The 17703-nt window shown below is 41.3% G+C and overlaps 1 long non-coding RNA gene across 6 annotated transcripts in view; it reads left to right on the top strand.

The window, feature by feature from the left end:
• Positions 1–17303, top strand: part of LOC120758987 (uncharacterized) — a 36591-nt gene extending 19288 nt beyond the window's left edge. For 2 of the 6 annotated variants that reach the window (XR_009208311.1, XR_005703087.2), the window contains 4 exons: positions 384–566; positions 3323–7894; positions 13124–13166; positions 13954–17303. This is a non-coding gene — a long non-coding RNA (uncharacterized LOC120758987). The remainder of the gene's footprint in view (positions 1–383; positions 567–3322; positions 7895–13123; positions 13167–13953) is intronic. The other 4 variants (XR_005703090.2, XR_009208312.1, XR_005703088.2 and 1 more) reach the window with 4 other exon arrangements.
• The last annotated feature ends 400 nt before the right edge of the window (positions 17304–17703 follow it).

The following is a 17703-nucleotide window of genomic DNA, read 5'->3' as shown; positions in this document are numbered from 1 at the left end:
TGACAGGCATGAAGGACAAGATTATTTAGGTGCCTAACCCGGGTGATTTCAAATGGAATTAAGCAACTGGATGTCACTGGGCCGGGAGGGGGGATGGTGGTGGTGTGGGGATGGGGGGGTTGGGGGGGGGGGGGCGGGAAAGTGGCCAGTGCATATTAAAAGCTCTAATTTGTTGTCCTAAACCCTGGCAATGTGGGCGATGTTTTTCCAGGGCAAAATTGCCTGCAGGGTACATTTGCTGAAGCCTGTTAATCCCTCCTGAGGTCAGCGGGTACCGGGTGTTGGGCAGCGCAGCCTCTCCGAGCCGGGCACGGTGGTCGCGTCTGCTCCGGCTGCTTCCCAAGAGACAGGGACAGTAATGAAGGACGTGGGATTTCCCACAGGAATTTGGAAGATGCCCATGTCTAAGACAATGGTGAGAATTGGGCCAAAATCCAGATCCAGCCTTGATTCCTTCATCCAAGTAAGCCTGTGTTGACCCACGACTGCTGATGGATCGCAGGGATGTGGAACCTCCTCTCTCCTTGCTGCCCTGCATCAGATCACCAGGAGGACCTGAGAGTACTGTGAGTAAGAGATACATTTTTTTTTTTTTCTCACACCAAACAATTCATTGCAAAAATTGAGATTTGGAAATGACAAGGTCACAATGGCTCGTATCTGCAATGCTGGGGCTTGGGGAACATTCCTGCAGTTCTTATATCCAGGGCTGGACACACAAGGAACACATTTTGCGATATGTACTATAATCACCTCATACCCAGAAAAATGGAGAATTAATTATTTCTCTTTTAACACCAACAAACATTTGTCTTCCAAAAACTCCATTCATTAAGAATTGCTGTTGAATCTAAGATTGAAACTATTGTTATTAATCCTAAATGAATTCAAGTTTGTCTACCATGAACAAAGCTGCTCGCCATCTGATAATCCAAATTTGCTCAGGAAAAAAGAATGAGCAAATGTTAGAAGCAGCAGGTGAAATCATACCACAGTTATTAAGCTTTCTTTCAGGGGAAGCACAGGATAGATTAAATTGTTATGTTAGGCCATGTTGTGAGTCCACGTCAATCTTGTCTGAGATCTTATCTTAGCTCAGAACTGTTTCCTCCTAAATTAAACTAAATGTTGAAGACATGAGAAGCATATTGACCCAAAGATTCAAAACTCTGGATTCAGCAGACTTCTGATCTTTTGTCTACAGAGTATCAAGTTGTAAAGCTGTGGAATATTAAATAATCATGATTATCTTCAATTTGCCCATTTGTCATGCTGGGACACTGGCACAGATTCTCCTTGCTATTTTTTTTTTTTTTTTTTTTTCCAGAACCAGACTTTGATTTTGCCTGATAGCTGATAAAATTTGCCACTGACCTTATAGACAGTGGTCCTATCCTAATATTAAGTCTCATGCACCAAGTATGGGCTGTAATTCTGTCTCTGGTGCTCTTAACCTCTCCTTTGCAAACCCCATTGTCCAAAAAGCAGCAAGCAAAAATCTTACAATCAAAACAACTGAATTATGCTGGTACTTCGATCAGCTGTTATCAGGCACAGGCAGTTCTTGAGATTCAGAAATGCAGTGTAATTCACCTGGGATAAGAAATCAAATTTAAAAATGAGCTGAACAGACATTTTCAGGAATAAGTAAATTTCTAAATAAACCAGCTTTTTAATTCCACCTTTTCTATATTAGAACAAATCAATATTGTCTGCACTTGGAGATGGGTTTCAACTGTCATAATTAAATAACATCCTGCTTCTTGCAGCACAGCCAGACAAGGACTTTTACTCCTGACACAAGAGTTTCCTCAAGTAGGGACAACTTACTAAATTGTTACAGCAATGATTTAAGATCCACATGATTCCATCATATTTTAGGAAACAAATCTCTCCCAAAACACACAGCACGATTCATCCCTGGAGTCAGAGCACTGAAGAGATGGAGTAATAGAAGAACTAATATATTTTTAATGCTTTTTAAATACAAACATAATGATGATACATTAAATAACGTGATCTACCCAGCCGGACTTCTAATTATCTCCACACAAACCTCATGTTCACTTATCACTTCATCCTCTTCAGCTGTAATGTTGGTTTTTGGTAGACACTACCACTGAGCCATAAGTTGGTAAGGAAAGGGAAATAAGGACAGTGCAAAGCTGTATATTAGCTTAGATGAGTAGGATGTCATTGCCAGACTGAATTTTTTTGATGACACCAGACATTAAGCAAGTAAATCTTCAGCCACTGAAGCATGAGTTTGCTGACCTAAAGTGATGACATCCAGGAAGTGATGCAGTGGATTTACACCAGCAAGTACCTATGGACTAATAATGGCCCTGACCACAACATAATGATCAAAATGGGTATTCGCCTCTCCCTGAAAAGAAAGATTTTGCTTTCCCTTATTCTAGTCTCATTTCAAATGTTTAAGGATCTGGGTTTGGTCTTCTTTGAGGATGGGGAAGGACTTTTGTCTCTGAAGAATCGAGTTCATGGAGTCACTTGGTCAATTCCCATTTGCACCCAGCAAAGACCATGGAGATGTTCCATGGCATGAAAAGCTATCAGCTCCCAGTCCGAGTGTGAGGCTGGGCCTTTCTGTGGGCTGAGGTTTGTTTCCATTTGTACCAGATATTGGTGATCTGTAGTGGTTTCACCTCAATCCCTGGACATTGCAGGTTCACGTGCACGTAGTGACTTTACATGCTGAAAACAGGAGTGTGAGCAGGAGCCATCGTAGTTCTTTGTCCCAGCTCAACTATTCAGCTCCCCTTCTGCAATGTTTTCTTGCCATACATCCTAATTCTACCATCCCTTTCCCCTAATAACAACATAAATGAGTACTCTACAGGTGTAATTATGGTAATAGTTCTTTTACTGCAAATACTGGAAGCCTGTAACCTGTAATTCACTTTTTCTGATAGTCTCCTATTCTAACACTAGACATGTTATTTTAAAATGTCTAGGACCTGAAAGCCAAATTTATAGTGATAGATAATAGTAATGGAAGCCAAGCATCCTCCTTAGTTCAGACTTTAGAGCTGTGCTGTATCTCTTGACCAATTGCTGCCTTGTTCACCTAGAAATATCACATGCATCACTCCCACAGTGATTCAAATAGCAGAGGTAAGCAGAAGGAAACAAAATACATCTCAATTTGTTTATTTTAAGGTACAGATCTATGAAAACCCAAGGTGTACTAACATGCAATGTCTTTTTATGAATTATTCCATGGCAAATTCTGGAGCAATTATTGCTTCTCCACAGTGAATCTGCCATATTTCTTATAACACGAGCTCCCCTTCTTTTCTAGGGATGAACCATCACAAGACCGTGATTGAAAAGCGTGGGGACCAAGCACTCAGGGAGGTGGCTGATGAAGCTGATTCCCTGGCCCCGGGCTGTGGGTCAGCTCTTGGACATGACACAGGCCCCCAGAGGCCAGAGAAACATTGTGGGGACTGTTTCTGTCTTGGCTACTCCTCATCAGTGCTTCGAGAACCGAGGCAACACGAGCACACCACCAGGGATTTGCTCCTTTCATGGTCTACACCTGAAGCACAGCACAAAGTTCCATCCTTTTCTTCTGCAGGTAGGAGCTCAATCTAATTTACATATTTAGTTTTAGTTAGAGACGAGGCATTAGTCCTAAAATAACTCATGCAAATGGTCACCTCTTCTAGAACTGATGTTGTTTCATCATTTTCTCTCCATTTTCTGGATGAAGCAGCCAGCGCGAGAAGGGCATGTTGGCACATACTCCACTTGATAGCTGAAGAGAACAAACTGACAAATATTTTTAATATGCTACAGCTTATCAACATCCCAGTGAATAAAGGGCAAATGAGATTTTCCACTGGTTATTCATAGATCCACACGGAGATGCTGACAAACTGCCATTTAGTGCAGACACGGGGCAGAAATAAATCACCAGATAAAATACAATATTCCTAGAGAAATCTTTTGTGGAATGTGTTCTTGCCCCAGACCCCTCCTGGAACAGGCACAGTAATGCTCCCTGAGACCTGGCAGCCCTTCTGAGTGAGCATATGGTCTGCTCAGCTCTCGCAGTACTGGTGCACGGTGAGTAAACACGCTGTACTGTCAGAGAAAACAGGGGGCTCTTTAATAGCACGAAATTCTGTGCCTGCTTCAAACTCCATCACTGCTCCAGAAATGGATTTTCCTTCTCTGCTGGAGCGTGCACTGTTTGCAGGAGGGGCAGGAAAAAAAGAGAGAGAGTCTCCTCTGATGGTCTGTAACCATCTCCCATAAAGTTGGTAATGCTGGGGAAGGGTCTTGATGTGTCAGAATTTGCATTTTCTGGTGATGCTACATCACCTTCTCCATTCTTTTGAGATGTCCCCTGGTGCATTGTAACTTGCTCAGTAATTGGAATAGAAAGAGGGACCCGAAGGTAAAAATCCCGATGTTAATCAAGGCTGGCAAAGGGCAGAACATTAGCTGCAGTAATTGTTTTTCTGAGGGAGTCAAGAAAGCCGGGCTCGTCTGCACTAGCAAACAGATCTGGTCCTGCCTCTGTGCTCCTCACACTGGCAGAACATTGCCCTGAAATCACTGGAGCAGGGATCGGGCCAGGAATGAGCAGCTAAGTTGCAAAGCAAATTAATTCCTGCCAAAAAAGTTCAGCTATGCTCAGAAGTATGTAAAGTGTCTGATTTGAGAAGTGTCAAGTAGCATTTGTGACCAATTATCCAAGATGAAGGGGGCAGAGCTATGTTTACATGTACTAATCTTCAGCCAAAGTTTGAAAACTCTAATTCATGGACACGCATCAAATTTCCTTTCCAGGCTTGGCATTTGCCTGTACGCACGCATGCACATTGCTCGGGGATGACAAGAAAACATGATTACAACTTGCAAATAATACAAATTAAAAAAAAAAAAAAAAAGAAAAAGAAAAAAGAAAACAAGAGGAGCTGCCATGCAGTAGCAGCGTGGTAATTAAACCTATACTGTGATATGCAAAAAAGAATCATGGACCACTGTATGAGTAAAATAGATTTATCAGCTGTGCTGAAATATGATGTGTGATGTGTCTGTATTGTTATTTTTCCACAACCTGTGAAACCTTGGGAAACGATCTACACAAAGGAACGAGGAGTAAAAGCTGCCTCGGCCATCTTCTGTTTAATTAACATAGGTATACCAATTTAATGCAATTAATCAAGATAGGAGGGATTAAACAGTAACTCAGCTGACAACGACAGTGTTAGCTTTGCTGTGGCATAAGAAGGGCTGCAAAATGAGAGTGGTGACTGGAACACTGTGAGGGTGAACAAGCTGGCTGCAGTTTTGGGAGGTTTATGCAGATGTACTGAAATTGAAGGGCAGCTGATTTTTCATGTGGCCAAGTGTTTATCTGCCCCTGCCCTTTCCTTTACCCTCTCAGACCTTCCAGGGTAATCCCCAGAGTGGCAACAACTTTTAAAGTGATTCCTCTTTCTTCTAACAGATTCCTGATGCTAAAGGTCTGACCTTAAAATGAGCAGTGCATAGGGCAAGAGTGGGTACTGCAGTGAGCTTCTGGCCTTCAACCCTTCCAAATACAGCTATTTTGGTATATTCATGATGGGTGAGGGAACAGAGCCTTCCAGTGCAGGGCTTCTCAGCACATTAACTCTATCAGTGCTGGATTCTGGGTCCCTATGCAAGTTGCCCATGTCTGTTTAAGACCATAAATGCAAGTTTATAGAAGTCTGCAGCATTCTGTAACTTCATGGTTGTGCTTTAGTGCCTGATGCATCTGAAAACTGGACTGAGTCCTGTGGATATCCGTGTGGATCTGGGAAGGACTGCTGTCATATGCGGCTGAGAGTAGTTCAGACTGGGATTTCTTGTTGGCAGGAGAGGCACAGCCTGGTTTGCTACAATGCAACTGTCCTCATTAATGTTCTTCAAGCTCTGCTGTACCAGGACCGCCATGGTTGGGTCAGAAGATGGCTGAGTTTTCGAGGCTCATTCTCTTGTCTTCAGAATGTTAAATTGGGTGATAATGAGTAGTAACTGTGTCCTTTTTTTATGGTGAAGTTGACACTTGCCTTCTAGTAAACAGACACAGAGATGACCCTCCTCATTTCGCACAGGTCACCAAACAGCCCCGGAATGGTAGGGGTTATTGGCCATTTACCAAACTCTGTTTGACTTGGGTTCATGGGTGAGAGATGAAAGGCTCTATATTGCATTACCAATCCCTGGGGCCAGCCAGTCTCCCTAAAGAAGCATTTCATTTAGCAAGGCAACTGCTGGCCCATGGGAATTGGAGACTTGGGAAAAAGAGGACACAGTTTCAATTGCAAATCTTTCCTTAGGGCAGATGTCTTAAAGCCACACAGAAACTCGCTGCTTCAGTGTCACAGTAGTTGCTCCAGGACACTTAAGGGACAGCAGATTTTCCCCTTTAATTAATCTCCCCTTTTTCCCAAGAAAGCATCCACTAGGTCACTCGTGGTGTTTCTGCCTCTGCCCCTCTGTTTTGTTCGTCCCCTTGGGGCAAGACCATTGCAGCCGTTGTGAAACGTTACCTTTTCCAAGAGCTTCAAAATTGAAACAGATGAAGCAAGTAGCCTGGTATCACACTTAGAGGTGCTGGACTCTTTGGAGGAGAAATGAGTACTCCTGAAGTATCCAAATATTTTCCTTCCCCTAGAGCAAAGATGCTGACTGATTTTCTTTGTTATGGTAGGGTGGTCATTGCTATTGGGGTAGTCCAAGTGCTTTCTTTTTACAGATTATGGATGCAGTGAATTATGGCTACAGTAAGAAGAATACAGACCAAGAATTTGACCCAGACTTGTCCTGAATTTCCTATGATCTGAAAATCCAATGTTGTTCCAAATTCATTATCACTGATTAAAATCCTCTTTCAGTTCCCTCCCTTACTGTTTGTGATGTGAGTCATGAGACATTCAGAAGTTGCATTTGTTGTTTAATAGTTTTACATCATGGTTGCAATAGTGCATCTGCCAAGCCAGCAGTTTTTTGGTTGGTTCCCCCCCCCCCCCCCGTGTTTGTTTATTTATTTACCGCTCCATTTCCAGCAAGTTCTTGTTACCCAGTTCCCGCTGACAACAGAGGAAGAGGCACAAGTGAGCTCAGAAAATAAACGACTAGAAGGTAAGTGAAAAGAATAGTAAATGCAGGCCATTCATGTAACAGGATCCAATTCATTTTTATGCCAGGGAGATTTTTTAAATGGGACTTCTCCCAGTGGAGAGCTCACAATGCTCAAGGCCTGCTTCACTATAAAGAAAATGCATAATTATTCTGGGCTTATTATTATTTTTTATCACTCCTTTTCCAGTTGCAGGGAGTGAGGGCAGAGATGAGATCAGGACTCAGTTTTTTGCTGTGCAGGCTGTGCAGAGCACGAGGCTCCAGGACCCTGTGGAGGCAGGTAAATGCATCCAGGCTGAGGGTTCAGGTGATAGGTCTGAGATGGGAGAATCCATCAGCAGCAAAAATGGGGACTCAGCCTCCTGAGGCCTTCAGTTCTGAGCTCCTGCTGCTTGATGCTTTCAGCATCTTTTTTTTTCACACTTTTTTGAATCACCGAAACGATGAATTGAAAAAATGCCATGTCATTTGAAGTATTCTTCATTGTATTTACAGGAAACAGATTATCTCTTCTCTCAGGATAGTGGAAACTGAGTATGATGAACTCATCTGGAGAAAATGTAGGTTGGGTGTGACAGAGAAACTCGTGTTTTATATGGCAGTGACATCTTAATTTTTGGTTTTGGTATGACAGACTCAGTGATACTGAACAATCCTGGTTCCTGCTTTCAGGCTGGGGTCACAAGCTGGATTTGGAGGAAGAAACTTCCATGCAGAGATGTGACTGCAGTGTGAATAATATGCCAAGGTAAGAGAAATTTTGTTTTGTTTGGGGTTTATACGATATATAAAGTCCATCAAAATCTGTTGTTCATCCCAGTCTAGTTAAAGTGCATTTGACCACTACTTGTTCATCCCAGTGAAGAGTACCTGGCTACCACAGCAACACCTGCTCTATTTATATATTAAGATTATTTTGCCAGGTCAGCCCTTTAGGATTTAGCATTTCATTCATAAAGGATTCTATAACACATGCCCAGTTGTGCTCTCTCTCTACTTCCTGATGATTTGGGCAGTTTTCTCTAGATAATTTGTATTTTAATTAGTTGTGACACTTCTTTACTTTCTAATTTGAACAACTGAGACTTAAAAAAAAAAAAAGCGCTAAAATATAACTCTCAAAGTCTGATTGGATACCCATTATACTTTTCCCTTCAGTACCTGCAGATCCTGGGTTATCTTAAGTGACATTTTCATGTTGACTGCTCTATGTTAGTTCTGCTCAGACAGAAGGTAGTGACAGTGGATCAAGTGTTATAGGTTTCTTTACAGATGGAACCTACAGCATGTCCTAAAGTCCCATAACTACTCAATACCAGCAGCTCCCACATCCCTCTGTGCTCCTGCCATTGCTTTGAACCAATTTATTTGTTCATTTGGGCTTTAAGTACTCGGATGCATTCCTTCTTGCTGCAACAGCAGGGGTACAGGAAGGGGTGTTTGAAACCACGCAGTCATTTCCACCCTGGATTTCATGAGGAGTTATTCTTGTCTCAGAGATGACGCATTCAAATATCCCTCTACGGATTCCAGGTGAGTTAGTCACATTTAGATGCTTCCAAGTAATACACAGAGAGGTGCTGAGAAAATGATGAGTCTCTGCCTAGTCACAAAACAAAAAAAAGCTCTGAAAAAGTAGATCTGAGCAAATTACATGTAGTAGCCCTCAAAATATTCTAAAAAGACCTGAGGCCAAAGGGTTTTTACCTCAAAAACAGTAGGGATGCACAGTATTTACTTTACTGGCTGACCCATCAGCTGTGTGCTGTCCTGAAACAGTTCAGGAAATAACTGGAAGTATCTGAAGACATAAAAAGGATAATTAAGTTTCATTGTGGAAATAAGAGGGTAATCTGTCCAGACAAATCTAGGACCTAGTACTGAAAGCCGTAGTATCTGAATATAAAAAATGAGTAATTTTGAAAAAAGATGTCTATCAGGACTGTAAATTCAGAGAGTAAAAAAGTAGCTTTGCTTAATAGACCATCTCTCTTTCCATCTCCCTCTAACTCATTTTCTTATTCTCTTTCTTCCTTTTGTCTTATTGCAAAAAAAGTTTGCAAAATCTCATATTGAGAATCCTTTAGCTTCATTTCAGTCTTCTATTCTCAAAGTGTTTCATTCCACTGGGAAGATTCCCCCTGGGAGATTACCTCACCCATGGTTGCAAGAAGCTCGTGGGGTGACTGATTTGCAGAGGAACAGCTGTATTTTTGAGGTGGCTCTGAGGCAGCCAGGTCCCCGCTCTTCTGAGGCTCTTAAAGATATTTGTGAGCTGGCATGAGAAATCACCTGGGACTCAGAGCAGACCACAAGTGCTTAGGACAGTGTTTTCTCTGCACCTTTTTTTGCTGAGCAGAATTGCAGCCCTATAAACAAATGTGAGTTTTGCCTCATTCTTAGGTCCTGTGAGTTATGAAAGCCCACTCCCGATGTAATGAATGTATAGATCATTTTGACCAGATCATAATCTATTAGTAAATAATGCTCTCTGAAAATGTATAGGTTAAATAAAGAACTTCTTGCTACTATTGCTGTATTGGTATCGAGGATTACTGTGGGGGCCAACATGATCCTGAGGCTTTGTGCTACTGACATTTAAATACAATGCAGAATGAACTGCAGTTTGGTTTAGTTAGCAAATTCCCTTCTGGTTTAGGATAGTCAGGATTTACACTGCTGGAAACAGAACCCAAAACTGTACAAAGCTAACCTGTGCCTTGGCTTCAGCTTGCTGACACACTCACTCATATTTGTAGAATTGTTCCATTACATTCCTAATTTTGGTGGTGATATTAATTAGCAAATCACACAATGCTTTTCAGAATGAGTAGAGTCTGAAAGAGCAACCCCCTATAACACCTCTGACTTTTCTTTGCTGTCCCCAGAGGAAGCCCAAGGGTACCAGATTAAGACCTGAGGCAAATTGTCAGCATAGTCTATAGGCCATGGGAAGGTTAGGTTTAAAGAAGATGTCACTTTAGGGACATCTGCGTGACACATGCTGCAGTGTCCAGACATTGGAGACTGTGATTTTGCTCTAAATCTAGAGAGGAAGTCACTAGGAAAAAAAAGGGAAAGAAGCACGGGGGAATAAAAGTACTTTTGAAAGAGAAGAAATCTACATTTCAATGAAAATCCTTTCAAGGCATTTCAAATAAGAGACTGAGAGAAATAATTACAAAGTTTGGAGAGAAAGAACGTTAGCTTTGATATCTTTTTCTTCTATGAAGCAATTAAAATAAGCAATTTTTCAAATACTAAGCAGAAAATTACTAATGGCTGAACCCAAAAGCTTTCATTTCCTTCTTGGGGCCTTTATTCTTCTAAAAAAAGACAAAAAAAGAGTGAAGGTGGTTTTCCAGATAGATTAATGCATAAAGCAGTCGCTAGTTGGATGTCATAAAAACTACAGCAGCATAGAATAGCTGAGATTAAGAGCTAGATTTAAATCATGCAACAGTCCAGTTAATATCAATGTCTAATTAAGAAATGCATAAGAAGTCTGTAATGTTGATTTGATGGAGAAAAACTCTAATAGGGTTTCTTTTGGAATTTTCCATTTCAATTGCTGTGTAGACTTTTAATGGATGTCCTATCCAGTCTTCAGTATTAGCAGGAATCATCCTCAAATTAAAACCAAGGCCTAAAATGGAACACAGGTAGACAAATTAGCTGGTCTGGGAAGCAGCCTGGGTAGAATGACAATGTGAGCTGAAGCCGAAATTTTAGTACAAATAAAAGAGAACAAACGTCTCAAATCTGGTGTGGAAACCTCTCTGCTTCTCGTTTGAAACAATCTAAAACCCTGTAATTTGAAACAATGCGATGTTAACCCATTTCCCCACCTCCCTAAGTCTGCAGAAATCCCTGACAATTCATACTTAGACACCTAGACCGTTAAGCATTATTAATTAGTCTTTTTTATTTAAAAGACTTTTCATAGTTATGCATATTAGTAGTGTGTAGAGGTGGGTTCTTCTCTGCTTGTGATGGGATTTGGAGCACACAGGTCCCTGTCACCATCAACGAGCACCATTAATCTTCCACTCCTCTCTGGGTAACTAAATCTCTTAAATCCCTGGAGCAAAACTAAGCCTGTGGCGTCTTCTGTGTCCCATGCATCATCCAAGATGTTTGGTCTCTAGATATGAAAGGGGAACTGGTTTTGAGCACATCGCTAATGCCCTCAAGTTGCTCAAAGAGGAGCAGTTGTAACTTAGTATGCACAAATCCACCTAGCAAAGAGGGGGAAAGCACACTGGGTTCAAGTATTTGTTATCACCCCCCTGTTGTTGATCCAACAGATCCAGAAGGAATGATCTCAAGGATGAAGGAAGGTGGCACACCCAGAAGAACCCCTCTGACCAATGCACACTGGGGAGTGATTTTAAAGTTCCTTAGAACACATTAAAATATAATACATCGGCCATGGCAAAGCAAGGCATGTGATTCCATCTGTCTACACGGCTCTTTCCAGTACTAAGGCCATTGAGAGACCTTTCAGAATTATATCATTAAGTCTTATCACTTCCACAGAGAGTGGAAAAGACTGAAGGTGAAAATCAGAGTAACAGTGAAATTTTGGTACTTTTATTTTTGGGTCATTGCCTGAAATGTCACAGTCCAAATTCATGCCTGACATTGCTCCACTGATTTGTGAGGCACGAATAGGTCATATTAAAGAGTGATGCCATGGCCCTGGGGGATGCCCCAAGGATTTTTCTCCTTGAAAGAGATGGGAACAAGGATGTCCTCTGTGAGGCATCTGCCTTCTCAATGGTACAGAGCTCTAATGCGAGGACACTCAGGCCATCAGAGGAGTCTGGTTTTTCCCCCCTGCTCTTCGCTGTAAGACTGGGAGGTGCCATGGTTGGGATGATGCTAGGGGATTGTTCAGGTGGAGCTCTAACAGGGTGCTTTGTCTGCAACGTTTATGAGATTTATGCAATACTTAGGGAAAAAAACCAAGAGTACGAAGCAGGCTGTCTTTTGCGAACACATGCAACAGAAAAAAGCCCCAAACCTTAACTTATCCAACATACTTGAGAGCCACAAATTCTGTTACAGTCCTGCTAAATGAGAGGAATACTTCTCCCCTCCTCTATAAAACCATCATTTTAGACATTACTGCAGTCATGACCTCACTGCAGTTCCTGGATTCCTTCTGAAAAGATTAAAATGAACTAATATACAAATGATCTCATCACAGCATAAAGGACATCTTACACAGGGGGGAAAAACTAATCATGAGAACTTCAGTGCTGCATTTGCAGTAGCAGTAGAAGAAGAGCTGTAACGTCACCGTGGAAAAACAAATTAAAGGTACAGTGCCAGAGAGGCATTTTTCCATCTTATGAACCATTTGGATTTGTCCGACCTGATCCTGCCTGTCACAGCTGTCATCCTCTTAGCTCTCTCCACATCTATCAACTTTCCTTTTTTCCTGCCTCTATCTACAGTTTCCTTGTCTCTTCTGTGCCCTTCCCACCTGTTTTAATATTCCTGGTAACTTTAAATTGCATGCACTACTATTCTCAACTACATCTAAAATGTATTTTGCAGAGTACATATGTATAATCACCTTACACAAAAGTATTCACACATACTTCATCTGTAGTTTATGTTGTTCTGGATTAAGAACTCCTTTTCTATATTTTCATACAGTCCCCAGGTCAAGGGGTTGTGGATGATGACAGCTCTCATCTACTTTGGAGCTGTTGTATCGACTAAGAGAAATCAGGAGATAGACGGGAGAGATGCTTTGCCTTCTTTGGTAGGAGAATCTATAAATGAACATTTCTGTAAGTGACACTCTCACCACATTTTTCATGTTGTATCGCATTTTGAGGCTGGAGAACAGAATATCTTGGAACGAGTTGATCCTTCAAGTCTTCTTCAACCCAAGCTTTTCTGTGATCTTCAGAACAAGATGGATATGGTGCTACTAATGCAATCTTATCTCTTGTGCCCATAGGTGCTCCTCAGCTCTGCCTTGAGGTGACACCGTTAAGCAAGAGGTAACAAACCGGTTTCCTTTCTCAGGCTGAATGTCACGTAACTGCCCTGGGGGCACGTTTTGGTGGCAGTTGCACCCTGACTTTTTGTGGAGAGTTGTGCTGCTGTGGCCCCTTCCTGCTCTGGCAGGAGGAGCTGAAACTTCTGGCTTACAGCTGTGACATTTCTCAGGCAGGAAGAAGGGCAGAAGGCATCAGGCTGTGGGGAGGGATCAGAGCAGCCACACTTAGAAATTGGCAAAGAAACCCCCAGAACTCACCCAGAGGAGACAAGCTCCCAGGGCCAGACCATGCTGGTACAAAGGGTGGTGGTACCTTTCCATCCACCCAACAAGATTTGCTACTCCTAAGTGGGGGAGCAAATACACCCAACCCCAAATTCTCAGCATCTGATAGACCTGCTTCAGTGAAGAGAGCCCTGAGCAGTGATGAGTGTTGTAGGATGTGTGCTGCAGCATTAGGAAAGTCCAAAAAGCCCAAGGAGCGCTGCAGAGCATCTGTCACCAGCAAGAAAATAGCACGTGGGAAGCTGTTGTAATTCCTGTCCCTAACTGGAGACTTCCCAAGGCAGAGAGGGCTTGGAGAACTCAGGATCTGCAATGAGAACTCTCCCCAAACCCTCCAGATTTACCAGGTCAGCTCAGTCCAGGCCAAAGTTGCCGGGAAAGGTCCTGGGCTCTACTCCAAGTTCAGTGCTCTATTGATTGGAAGAGGTATTTATTGTAGATCAGGATCCTGAGCCAAGACAGCTGAAGCTGCAAGGACTAAATTGCCTATTCCCTACCTACAGATAAAACAAATGGCCAGTTTTAGCCTAATCATCACTTCTGCCTGAGAAAAGAGAAACTCTTTGAGGTAAGTTCCCCTGGATATAATTCTTTCTTTCTAGGTTAAAGAAGGGCTGAAGCTAATACATATCCTGAGTCATAATGTGGATTTGCGCCTTTCCTGTTAAATATAGCTGGTTTATGTCCAAAGGATCCCTTCTCTCCCTAATGCTCACTCATATTGTTACAACTTCTGCATTAGTTGCAGGTGTGAAATGCCAACTGATCCACACTTCTCATGCTGTCAGCAGGAAAGTAATGTGTGTCAAAGGCCTGGTTCTCAGAGGGGAGGTCACCTGGATCTCCCCTTGCACATCTGCTTTGCTAAACACAAAACTCTGGGGGTTTGAAAAGCTCCAATGTGCACAAAATGGGATGTGATCACTGGGGGCCATACAGAAGGAACTGCTTGTGCCTGTTATTTAGTAGTCAGGACACAAAATTTCCCCTCTGTACAAAATTCTTCCTGGATTACCACAGGTGACATATTACTTGGAAGCTCTATGTTAATAAGGAGAAAAATTACACTTTGCATTCCATGAGAGACAGGATTCCAAGAGTTAAAAAAAAGGCCCTCACACATTAAGCAGCTTCAGAAAGATGCTAATATTCAGCATGTCCCTACTTGGAGTGTGCAGACACGAAGATCAGGAAAGTGCCTGATCAGAGCTCCTGGAGGGGCCGTGCTGCTGGAGCCTGCCTTACACAGTGGCATCCTGGTTTGGTTCTGAGGGCTTCCAGAGGAGCTTTCAAACATTTCTATTTCCTGCTTTTAGTGGATTTTTTTCATACCTTGGAATAAGTCTTCCGATGGTAATGTGTTTGCAGATGATGCCTAGATAATAGTTCTTGCTCAGGGGACCTCTAATACACAATATTTTATGCTTTCTACATTTTATGTGAGATCAAAGACGCATCCTACATGTACAAATTTGCCTAATTCTTTCTTGATTCCTGCTAGAATCTAGACTATCCCTCAGTATCTGCCATAAGGATGTCCACAAGTAACCTATACAGAATATTTTTGGTCTTAATATATTTGGCCTTTTAATGTCATGTGTTTATGACATCATGATTCTGGTTACTCTGCACTAATAGGACATTTTAAACATATGCATCCAAGCATCATTCACCACTATGAACTGTATTTTTCCTCTCTCAGTTGACTATTTCCAAATTTTTGGGGGGATAGTGGAACCAATATTGACCTTTTTATCCAAAATGAGAAAATAGGGACTTGGTCACTGGCTGTATGCTGATGTTGCATGGATGTCACATCATGTTACATGGAATTTGGACCTTGTATTGATGCACTGGGAAGGCTGGCCTGGAGCACGGACCGGACAGAGCTAAGAGAATAATGTAGATATTTATTGAAAGACCTTTAAGGGTACACCTTAGGCAGGACAAGAGCCTGGCCAGGGCTACACCAAAATGGTTGCAAAATGGATGCCCAGTCACGAGATCTCACACTTTTATAAGCTTTGGTCCTTTTGCATATTGTTAATTGTCCAGTTACAGCTTCAGTTACAGCTCCATCCTTCTTGTTTTCTCTTTTCAGCCCACCATTGTTTATGCTTTTGGTCCTGAAAACTTGTAACCGTTGTCCTTGGTCTTCAGCAGGAAAAGGATTTGTTTTGTCTCCCTACTCTGTGAAGAGAGTTTACTAACACTTAACACGAGGCTCAAAACTACATCCCTAGGCAGCACAGAATCTGAAATATATGAAAGCTAAGACTTAGGCATCAGTATCCTCACAGTAACTTAGACAGAATTAAAGCAAAATGATTTCTAAAGCCCAAAGCATACTGGGGAGAACGATGAGCTGAACACATAGGTCAGAGCAGGTTTCATGAGCACCTGAGATTCCAGCCCTGAGCCTCTGCTGCTCACGATGGACATCCCCTTAAAGAAGCTGTAAAAATAATTTTCATGAGAATCAGAAGAGATTCACTTTTAATTTTGAGGAAGGAGAGAATTTTAAAGAAAAGTTTGATTCTGGAAAAGACTGTTAGTAAGTTGGAGGAGCTGTGCTGTAGAAGACAGTGGCTGTTTGGCTCTTCATGGAAGCCTCTGTTGAATTCAGAGGTGGCCTTTCCCCTGAAATTTACACCAGAAATTCAGAAATTTTATCTTTGATCAGAACAGCATCACTGCCTTCCTGAGTAATAGGAATGACATTGGTTTCCCTGGGTTGTACATTATGGACATGATAGACCCATGAAAAGAAATGGAGACAGGGGTACTGATTTTCTTGGAATGAAATATAGAAAATTTGGGCTTGGAAAACATTTGAGTATAATATGCTGAAAGTTTAAAGAAACGTTTTTAAAGAAACATTTTCCAAGAGCATGCCTTTTAGTTTTATCTTCATTTTTTGCCATGTATAATTATGAGAAACACAGACAACTCATAAGATTTTTTAGTTTCTGTTGAGAATTGCCTTTTCCAAGATAATTCTGTACACTATTACTTTAGCCCACTGGGTATCATGTAGGGAAGGTGTAAGATTATGCACATGAATATTTCTGTCTACCACTTATGAGTGCTGAGACAATATCAACTTATACTTTCTCCTGTCATTGGTCCTTATTCCATAGAGGATATTCTTAATTACCAGCAAGACAATTTGGTAATATCATGTAAAGTGTAACAGCATAATTTCTGTGATGATTTACACCTGCTAAGGATCTGAACACTGAATTTTGAAACATATTGTAAGTTCAGAAGAAAGAGTATTTTTTATACAAGACAATACTTCTATTTTTAATAGAAATACTCTCATTTATTTAATTTATTGGCACAGATCTTCTAAATGAAATGGAGCTTTTGAATATGAAGACACCATTTTTACACATTTTCACTGCCCTTAAAAATTTAGAGCACACTTCTGTCTGTTTAAATGGATTAAATCAACTTGCGTCTAAATGCCTAAACACTATTTTTGACAACTGTGCATGAGGGACGTGCCTGTACAGGGATTCTAAAGAATAAAAAACCTAAAAATATCTCAGTTGCAAGGAAAATTCCCTGTATTCCTTCGTACACTTCGTAATAATGGTTATATATATATATCTTTTTTAACCCTCACAGGTTTATCCTTAATTCTGTTGAAAATTATTGAAATTATTCCGTTGACTTTAATAAACTCTGTTTCCTACTGGATTAAAGGTGATATTTGTGCCTCAGATTTGCTGGTGATATCCCACTAATGAAACAGGTAATTTTATAAATATGTCAGGGAGGGTAAGTGCCCAATAAAAAGATGTCAGATAGAGATCCACAAATTACAGTCTATTTGTAATTGAAATAAAACCAGGAATTCTTACTATGAGTCATGAATTTCTTTATAATTGCTTCCATATTTGGGACAACTTTTTCCTGGTTTGTCTACAGAAACCCTGCAACTCTTGGGGCTTTTGACAGCAGTTGTGATCACAACAACACATCCCATTTCTGATAAAAATTACTTACTTTGGAAAGGATTGTTTTTTTCTCAAATTGCTTTTCTGGGTCTTTATCTACAACTATTTTCTTATCCTCCTCCTCATTTTCTATTTCTAATATGAAAACAGGAGTCATCAATTTAGAAGAGCAATAAAACTAAAGAAAATTCAAGCAGAACTGTAAAGCATGGTCTATTTTAAAGTTCCAACTCAGATAATAAGACTCTGGTTTGTGCAGCACCTCACTCATGGACTCAGTTTTCCATA

This window comes from Hirundo rustica, chromosome 13 (genome assembly GCF_015227805.2).
Source record: "Hirundo rustica isolate bHirRus1 chromosome 13, bHirRus1.pri.v3, whole genome shotgun sequence".
NCBI lineage: Eukaryota > Metazoa > Chordata > Aves > Passeriformes > Hirundinidae > Hirundo > Hirundo rustica.
The sequence above is the reverse complement of the archived record's forward strand: the minus strand, read 5'-3'. Positions and strand labels throughout refer to the sequence as shown.